General features: G+C 32.2%; 1 protein-coding gene across 3 annotated transcripts in view; it reads left to right on the plus strand.

Annotated features, from left to right (window-relative positions):
• The window catches only part of LOC106463768 (protoheme IX farnesyltransferase, mitochondrial-like), a 19,362-nt gene extending 15,519 nt beyond the window's left edge, over positions 1 to 3,843 (plus strand). The window contains exons 7-9 of one of the 3 annotated variants that reach the window (XR_002611550.1): positions 95 to 500; positions 567 to 650; positions 850 to 3,843. The gene's annotated coding sequence lies outside the window, so the exon portion shown is untranslated. Of the gene's footprint in view, positions 1 to 94; positions 651 to 849 lie in introns of all 3 variants that reach the window. The other 2 variants (XR_002611551.1, XR_002611549.1) reach the window with 2 other exon arrangements.
• Positions 3,844 to 9,712: the final 5,869 nt, after the last annotated feature.

A 9,712-nucleotide genomic window follows, 5' to 3' on the forward strand; every position in this document is an offset into this window, starting at 1 on the left:
AGTGTGAACAACTGATTGGTGAAAACAATAAGTTACTAAGAACAACAAAATGATGAAGATGATAGATAATTAAGAACAGTGGTGAACATCAGAGTGGAAAGCATGATAAGTAACTAAGAACAACAGAAGCAAACACGTGGTAGATAACTGAGAACAACAGAGTGGTGAACGTGATAAATAACTAAGAACAACAGAGTAGTGAGCATGATAGGTAACTAAGAACAACAGTAGCAAACACATGGTAGATAACTGAGAACAACAGAGTGGTGAGCATGATAGGTAACTAAGAACAACAGTAGCAAACACATGATAGATAATTGAGAACAACAGAGTGGTGAACATGATAGATAACTAAGAACAACAGAGTGGTGAACATGATAGATAACTAAGAACAACAGTAGCAAACATGGTAGACAACTGAGAACAACAGAGTGGTGAGCATGATAGGTAACTAAGAACAACAGTAGCAAACACATGATAGATAACTGAGAACAACAGTGGTGAACATGATAGATAACTAAGAACAACAGTAGCAAACACATGGTAGATAACTGAGAACAACAGAGTGGTGAACATGATAGATAACTAAGAACAACAGAGTGGTGAACATGATAAATAACTAAGAACAACAGTAGCAAACACATGGTAGAGTTTGCCACTGATGTTCTTAGTTATCTATCATGTTCACCACTCTGTTGTTCTCAGTTATCTATCATGTTTGCCACTGATGTTCTTAGTTATCTATCATGTTCACCACTCTGTTGTTCTCAGTTATCTATCATGTGTTTGCTACTGTTGTTCTTAGTTATTTATCATGTTTACTACTCTGTTGTTCTCAGTTGATGATAGATAACTAAGAACAACAGAGTGGTGAATATGATAGATAACTAAGAACATCAGTAGCAAACATAAGAGGTAACTAAGGAGAACAGAGTGGTTTTTATTTCTAAAAGGATAAATATAGAGTAGTAACTGAAAGGATGCTTATATAGTTTAGTTTTGTAGGTTTTAAAGTTTATGACTAAATTATACAGAGGTGGTACTGGTTTTGCTTATGGACAAAACAAAAAATTCTTACTGTCATCACTAGTTGGTTATCATGTGTCCAGCTTGTGGACTTGTGGTTTTTTAACACAAAGTGCCTGCAATCAGTATTGATGTATAGACTTAATACTGTTTATAAATATGTTAATAAGCCAAACTAATGTAACCTTGTATGTAGTTTGCTGAGCAAAGAGCCATGGTAAAAAAAAATTAAAATTATTGGAATACATTCAACCAGAGAACTTACAATGACAGTATCATATTGCAACATTTTCCACTGACTGAACTATTTTTGCATCGCTAAAAATAGTGTTTGGTCTTTATTGTGTTCACTGTGTTGAAATATTTCTGCTTTCATGTATTCTTTGTCATAGTTTGTAGTATTTTTGAGACTATGACTCAAGTAATATATAGTATTGTTTTACCTCAACATTAACTCGTAGAGGTATTCACGAAAAAAGGGGGAATTGTTTACTCTCTGTGTATCAAAGTAACATATAACCAGAAATTCAGACAATGGATCAGAAACATTGTGAAATCTCTTTTAGTTTGTTTATAAGTCAGTTACTTGTATGAGTTTTTTTTTTTTATGTTTACTCGGTACATTAGTTATTCTCGTAATTTCATATTCCAGTCAAATAAGTGGCTCCTGTAGTAATCACTGCTTTCATATGCTATACACAGATGAAAAAGTTACAGTGGTTCTTTATGGTATTTAGAGCTTTACTGTTAAGAGAAGCTGATGTGTGGAGTAATTTCAAGACAGTTTTGTTGGGAGTGTTGTTATTCTTAAATTTCTAGATTGTAACCAGTATCAGCAATATGCCAACCTGGTGTAAGAGAGGTAAATATATGCTTTCTGAGAAGCTAGTTAAAAAAACTTGACCATGGGTGTAAGTCAGCTCTGTGCTTAGAAAGGCTAGTTCATGTTTGCTGAAAACTTAGTTCAAAAACGTGGGTGTAAATTAGCTCAGTGCTTTGAAAGGTTAGTTCATGTTTGCATAGTGAGTATAATGTTTAAGGTTCTATGGAAAATATTTTATAAGAGCTCGTCAACTTTGCGTATTAATGGTTATTTTTTCCATAAAGTATTAGTTTGTATAGAATGCATGTTGTAAGTAGGTTAATTTAATTAGTGAATGATGCAGCTTCTAATGCTTGTGGTGAAATGAAATACCTGTAATAATAATATAACTGATGTGCTGCTTTAGAGTCTGTCATGACAAGAGTGTAATAATCCTACAAACTGCATACAGGAATTAATTAAGAAAATGGTGTACATTATTCAAGACATTATTAAATGGAGAATTGTACCTTTTCAGTCCATTAAGCTGGAATTCATGTGCATATGATGTACAGATAAGTTTATTAAGGTACTACTTTACTTGTAGAGTTTGAATTTAATAATCTTTTGTTGTTGGGTTTTGATTCTTAAAGAATTGATAAACTTTACTTCTGACACCACTTTCTTAGGAAGTGTTATACTCTTACTTCATTTCCCCATCGTACGTATACTAACTTTATGTTGTACCTATATACCTGTCAGGATTTGACTCGCACCAATGTAAAAATAACAAATTATTATTTAATTCTGGTAAACAATAACACAAAGATTTAGAAATGGATTTTAATTTCCAAGTAATTGACTCTTTTTTTGGAAAATGTAACTTAATGATAAAGCACAACACGAACGTGATAATTGGAAGCATTTAATAAATGTTTTGGAATCATCACAATTTCATCACCAGTAATCTAGAGGTACAAAACAAACAAACAGTATTTGTAATTACAACAGAAATATGATATACATAAGAAGAAAACTAATTGAATATAAAAATTATAACATGAGAAAATGAAAATCAAGTGAAGAATGTAAATTATTTAGGGACAAGAGAAGAGTTTTTATGTATAATGCTTCTTTTATAAGAAGGATTTTAGTATGTTACTGACAGCATTTTACTTTCTTCCTGTACCTCTGTCAGTTTCTGGTTTTGGCTCTCACATCTGACCTGGCCTTCACCTCTTTTGACTTTATCTTTTTTTTTATATTCCAAACACATACCAAACCACTCCTTTTGTGTAGGACATTGCATCTATCTTCTTATTGTTCTATGACCAGTTACTAAGATATATTTCTGGTTAGTGATTGTATCATTTCATAAACATAGGAGGACTTTTAATCCCCAGACTGATCAAACCTAGAAAGGCCAACACCAAACCTGCCCATTCCAATTACTTTTTAAGGATTTTAAAAATATTTTCAGCTCCTTATTCATTAGAGACTGACCAAAGGCTGGCCATTTTTTATAATCATTTGAACAATATCACCCCACATCTCCAGGGTTCTCACTAGGGTCCCACAGTGAAGAGTACCGAACTCTCAACTTTTTTTTTCAAGAGTCCCATAAGTAGGATTTAATAAACTCAAAAAAAAAAAAAAGGAAAAAAAAGCACTTTATTTTCAATGAAAAACTATTTACAATGTACACTACATGTTTACCTTCTACAAGTGTAAAAAGAGCATGTTCGAATAGTTGACTATTCTTCTTCAGGAGAACAAAGAAGAATAGTCAACTTTTCGAAAGCGCTCGAGTTTTGGGTCTTATTTTGAGTTTATTACACTTTATATGTGATCCTTTGTGCTAACTTTTTTTTATCAAGAAAAGAGCATGTTAATGTTCAGTGAAAAAATGTATTTACAATTTACACTACATGTTGTTTCCCTTTATAAGTGCAAATGAATTTTCATGATAAGATTTTAAAAACTTCTTTATCTAAAAATTTTCAAATATTATTTGCATAACCCCTAAAATGTCCTAAATAAATATCAAATGTTGTTGGTTTTTTTTTCAGAAAATCTTTATATTTTTTCTGTTGTTTTTATTTTTACCCAAGTCTATATGAGGTTGGTTGATTTGATCGACCTCATAACCACCATAAAAAACAATTTGGAAATAATTATAAATAATTCTATTTTCTTTCTAGAATGTCTGCAACTTGCAACAGAAAACCACAATTGTTTATCTTAAGTAGCTTAAAGTTTGTAATAGTATACAGTTGGTGCTACTTTAGCGTGCAGTCTAAACAGATACTATCATCATCATTGTTTTAATGATTCACCAAAATGAAATTTCTTGCTAAATGATTTATATCTATCAGCGTTTTTGTTCAGCAAATAATAATTTAATAAGTTGTGTGTTCCAAAAGAGTACCTTAAATTTAGGTTATGATTGTGCTAGTTTTGATTGTTGGAACTTATTTCATTCCGATTATATTTGCCCTCAAAATGTTATGTAATGGTATTTTGTACTTTATTAGTTTAAAAGCATTATTTATAATAACTGGCACCACTTGCAAATAAACAAAAGTTAAATTGGTGATGATGATAGTATCTGTGTAGAACACACACTATAGTAGCACCCTTTTATTTATACTTAAATTTTATTGTCTTATTGCCCTTTGAACTGTGTCTAATTACTATTCGTGCCATATAAATTGCAAATTACTTGGCAAACATGCAGCTCACATTATGATATTGAATTACATAACACATGAACTAATCATGAGCATACCTCATAAAGAATTATTATTATTTATTTTACTTTATCTAACCTAAAAAGTTTTCAATTTTTATATTTTAGTTACTTTTATAATAATAAATAAAGAATACACATCAAAAACAAGGAATAATGTACTTACCTGGGTCTTTTTTGTTTTTCTCTTGACTATCGAAGATGATGCTTAACCTTACTTTTTTATACTAATCATACTACTGCATTAAATGATGCACCAAAGAACACAGAATAATAACATACAAAAAGGAAACAATGTTCCATAATTATAAAAATTTTTCTGGGTTTCTAACTGTGATTGTGTGCTATTTAGTTAAAGTCCATGTGTTTCCCATGGGAATAAAGTTTGAACTGGAAGGAAAATAGAAAATTCTCTGTACAGGCAACAGTGTGATATAATACAATATTTGATAGAGAAAAACTTTGGCTTTTTATTGGTTATAAATGTGAGAGAGAACTATTGGCAAGTTCTGATGAAAACATTATATTATGTAATATACATTATATGTTGTACTTCATGGAGGGGTGGGAAGTAAATTAAAGAAGAGGGAAGACTTAGATAACAAACACCACAGTTCTCATACTAGGGGAAATTGAGAATTTATTCCAAAAATATTTCCTTAATTAAGAACTTAAAACTTAAGTAATACTAAACTTTGATTTATTATCTACGTCTGATGTCAAGTTTATTCATATACATTGATAACAAAGTAATTTAATTAAATTTTGAATGTAACTCTGTGAAAGGTTGTGACATGTGCACTTTGACCTACCCGAGGTGAAAGGGTTAATTATGTGGTAAATACATGTGGCTTTATTTTCTTCCAATTTATTGTCATTGATGAAACATGTTAGAAGTTGATTTTGGACAGCTGTGTGCAAACTTTGTGCTGTTTAGTTTGTTATGGTACAAAATACTTGTGCCTGCCTTGTGTATGGGGCATTTTGCTGTGTGTATTCGGTACCCGAGGGGGGGGTGGTCAAATCTAATGCGTCCCAACAAATTCTTGTGCATATGGTACCTGGAAGATCAGGTCAACTAGATCCCTGACCTCCCTTTCTAACATGGTGTATTCTTAACTTGATTTATGGCTCACTTTGTTTCTTATACCTCATAATTTTTTAGTGTAATCTTAAATAGATTTCTTTTTAACAGTAAATGCGCAATCTATGTATTTATACCATGTATACAAGTACATGCAAATCCATTAGGACAAAGAGTTTGTATGCATACTTTAGAAACATATACCAAAGCACAACATATGTTGCCACATCATAGTGAAAGAAACCAGGTACACTAAAATAGTAGAATCTGTCTATGAAAGTGTTGTAATGTTTAATCCCTTACAGTGTTTGTTACAGTAAAAGTAAAGCAATCTTTAAAGACTTACTTACACAAGTTTCTGGATAATGATATCTAGCTCTAAGCACTTCCTGTCTTTGTTTCTAAACTAATTTTATGTTTTGTATTTATCTTATTATTATGATCCTAGAGGGAAAGTGAATTAAACCTAAATTCTAATGTTGCTGAAGTACACTTTATTTGTTCAAGTGGTTTAAAGGTGCTGGTTATTATGTTTATCAGCATGCCAGATAAGTTGAAATAAGTACTTGTATATCTGATGAAACTGACTGTTACTATGCACACAAGTTCATATTTCAAAAAACAAAAAGGAAGGGGTTATTATGGCACAACTCCAGCAAATTTACATAATCTTAAATCTAAAGAATAGATTTGGATTCTTACAAATGTATAGCTAAAATTTTCATGAAATTAGAGCTACTCTTGAAGATGAAAATAGATTTAATATTTCTCTTCAATAATTTATTCCCAAAATTTTAAATATTGGGCTTGTGTAGACTGACAAATAACATAATGAGGTTTTTAATATTTTTCTTCAAACTTCCACATAGCCATCATAAGTAGTGGACCTTCCAGTATGCTGCATATTTTATTTGGAATTGTAATGTATAAAAATGTTAGTTTTTGATTAAAATGTAATAAGTTGTTTAGACAGCTATTATATTTACTATACCTGCTAGAGGATGATGTACAGAAAACCTTGATTGTGCTCAGTTTACATGTAAAGTATATCCCAGTATGGCTAGATCCTAAGCATGTTAAAGTATTTACCTTTTGCACACTTGCTTATTTAATTTGTTGTAAATACTTGTTTTTATCATCTTTCTGAAATTTATATCCACTAAAACATTCAATATATTTTTTTGTAGGTATTATTTTATTATACAATTTCCTGTAACAAATGGAAAGATTTCTAAATCCTGTTAAACAGTAATGAAAAAACATTTTGAAACCATGAAAGCTGAAAAATATTACTTTGTTTTTGTACTTAATTATAACAATAAATATTCCTCTAGCTGTGATGAGTAATACAATGAATGATTGTAATTTCTAAATAGAACAATAACATTCCTGTTTTTCTAACTCTTATAACAAAAGTTTTACACTTGTCCATATCTTTACACTCTTAGAAGTTAGTGAAACATCTTCCAAAACCAAATATTTACTGTAAGTAAGACAGACTATTCACAACTATTCTTAGCAATGTAGCAATTTCACAGTTTTAACATCCACTTTCAAGTAATAGACTTTTCCAGAATGATGTCATGACATCACACGATCTTGCTTTTTTCTTCTAATATCTGCCATGCTGGATGACAACATACGTATATTCAGAGCCGTAGCCAGTAGTTTTTGCTTCATGGGCAAGTTTCACGAACTGTGCCCCCTACCCCCCTTTTCTTCATTTAAAAAAATACTGTGAACTGATTTAACTGTTTGGCTACAAACTTCTCCATTACTCCAATACAGAGGTAAAGTTAAATAGTACATTCATTTATGACAGATAACATAGTTTTTCTTGAATTAGTAGGTGGAGAGGAAGAAAAAAAGAAGGATGGGGAAGAACAATAGATTTGAGAAGAAATGGAAGAGTTACTTCATGGGAGGTTCAGTTGAGGGTGAACAGATAGAAAGAGGATTAGGGGAAGGAGTAAATAGGAGAAAGTATGGCACAAAGGAAAGAAGTAGGAAGATAATAGAGGATAAGAGATGGCAGAAGTGGGGCAAAAAAAGAAATAGGAGAATTAGTGGAGGGAAGAAATGAGAAATGGGGGAAGAAAGAAAGAGTAAAGACAAAAGGTATGAGGGGAAGTGGGCAGAGTCTCTGCCTAAGGATCTCTTCTAGTAACTTCCTTATTTTTTCAGTCTCAACTATATCATGTAGCCTAATTACATTTCTTTGAAAACATATGAAGAAAAAGATGGTGGAAAAAAAAATAAAAGTTTCTCTTCTTCTTCCTTTCAGTGGGACATTGTTTTGTAGGCAAACGTTGATTCTGATCTCCAACTAGAAGCACACACACACACACACACATAAAAAAAGCTTGCAAAACATGACACAAGTTAAGGCAAAACAAAAAAGAAACACAGCTTTACTTATGATAAACTCTATTTAAATGAAACAAAGTTATCTTGCTTAATTCGTATGATAAATTCAAATGGTAAGTTTTTCTATTTGCCCTCCAGTCTGTATAGTTTTGCATAAATTATTGAATAATAGGCTTAGCACTTGGACTGCGCCCTGAGCAATTGCCCCTCCCGCCCTATCCAAGCTACGGCTCTGCATATAGTCTAGGTGGAGAAAAAAATTTAAAATGCTTTTCATTGTTGTGCTTTTGGTTGCGCCAGTAGACATGGTTCACAACTGGGTTTATCTTTTAACAGACTCCCAGCTGAATCATAAAGAAAATTAATATAGCTTGTTGAGTCAAAGTTGGCAACCCTTACAATATTCTTGTATCTGTAGTGCATATTTTGTGTAGGGTATCAGAATAAATTTGTATAAATGTTTTTCATTAATTATGTGTATAAGTATCAGACTGTTACGTCTTTGTTCCTTTGTTAATTTCCCGTAGAAATTCTTCCCGAGAAACTTCAGCGATACAAGTCCTTTCTTAAATAAAACTAGTTTATTCTTTCTCAAAACAACTTTGCAATACACTTAATTTCCACAGTCACCTTAACTTAAACACATGCTATAATTTACAAAGAACGATTCACGCACTTTACTTACTATCACGCTTGACTCAATTATCCATCTATATCTTCAATCTCTCTGTCTGCTATACAATCCCGATTAATTGTCTGGCACACTTATATACAAGAATAGAGGGCGCCTAACAAATACTGGATTATTCGTGATGTTCCCCAATCTTTCTAGAACTCGTTACGTGTTACCAGTGTCACATGACTTCCGCTGTCGTAACAATACTATGTATTAATTATTTGAAAGTATTGATATTTGATAAGGGCCCCATGTCATTTGTATGAACACTAGCAAATAATGTATGTAATTACGATGATCTAAATGCTGTCATTAGATAAGGCCAGGGTCTAATGTGTCATAGACTGAAAGGCATACAGGTAACATCACAATGAATAAATACTACTAATACTTGATACTGGTAACAACAAGTTTTATTGTAATAGTAGCTATTATGGAAGGGAAAAAGAAAGGTAGAAACCACAAAAAACAAAACTCGAAGATGGCAGATGCCAATGCTGAACTTTCTGTAAATCACATGATCCAAAAAGGCCCATTAAACATCTTCACAATCAAGCAGGTATTACCAAACAAGTGTAACACATCCCAACTCCAGTAGGTATTACCAAACAAGTGTAATACATCCCAACTTCAGTAGGTATTACCAAACAAGTGTAACACATCCCAACTCCAGTAGGTATTACCAAACAAGTGTAATACATCCCAACTTCAGTAGGTATACCAAACAAGTGTAACACATCCCAACTCCACTAGGTATTACCAAACAAGTGTAACACATCCCAGCTTCAGTAGGTATTACCAAACAAGTGTAACACATCCCAAGTCCAGTAGGTATTACCAAACAAGTGTAACACATCCCAACTCCAATAGGTATTACCAAACCAATGTTACACATCCCAACTCCAGTAGGTATTACTAAACGAGTGTAACACATCCCAACTCCAGTAGGTATTACCAAACAAGTGCAACACATCCCAACTCCAGTAGGTATTATCAAACAAGTGTAAT

This window comes from Limulus polyphemus, unplaced genomic scaffold (assembly GCF_000517525.1).
Source record: "Limulus polyphemus unplaced genomic scaffold, Limulus_polyphemus-2.1.2 Scaffold1477, whole genome shotgun sequence".
NCBI classification, from domain to species: domain Eukaryota; kingdom Metazoa; phylum Arthropoda; class Merostomata; order Xiphosura; family Limulidae; genus Limulus; species Limulus polyphemus.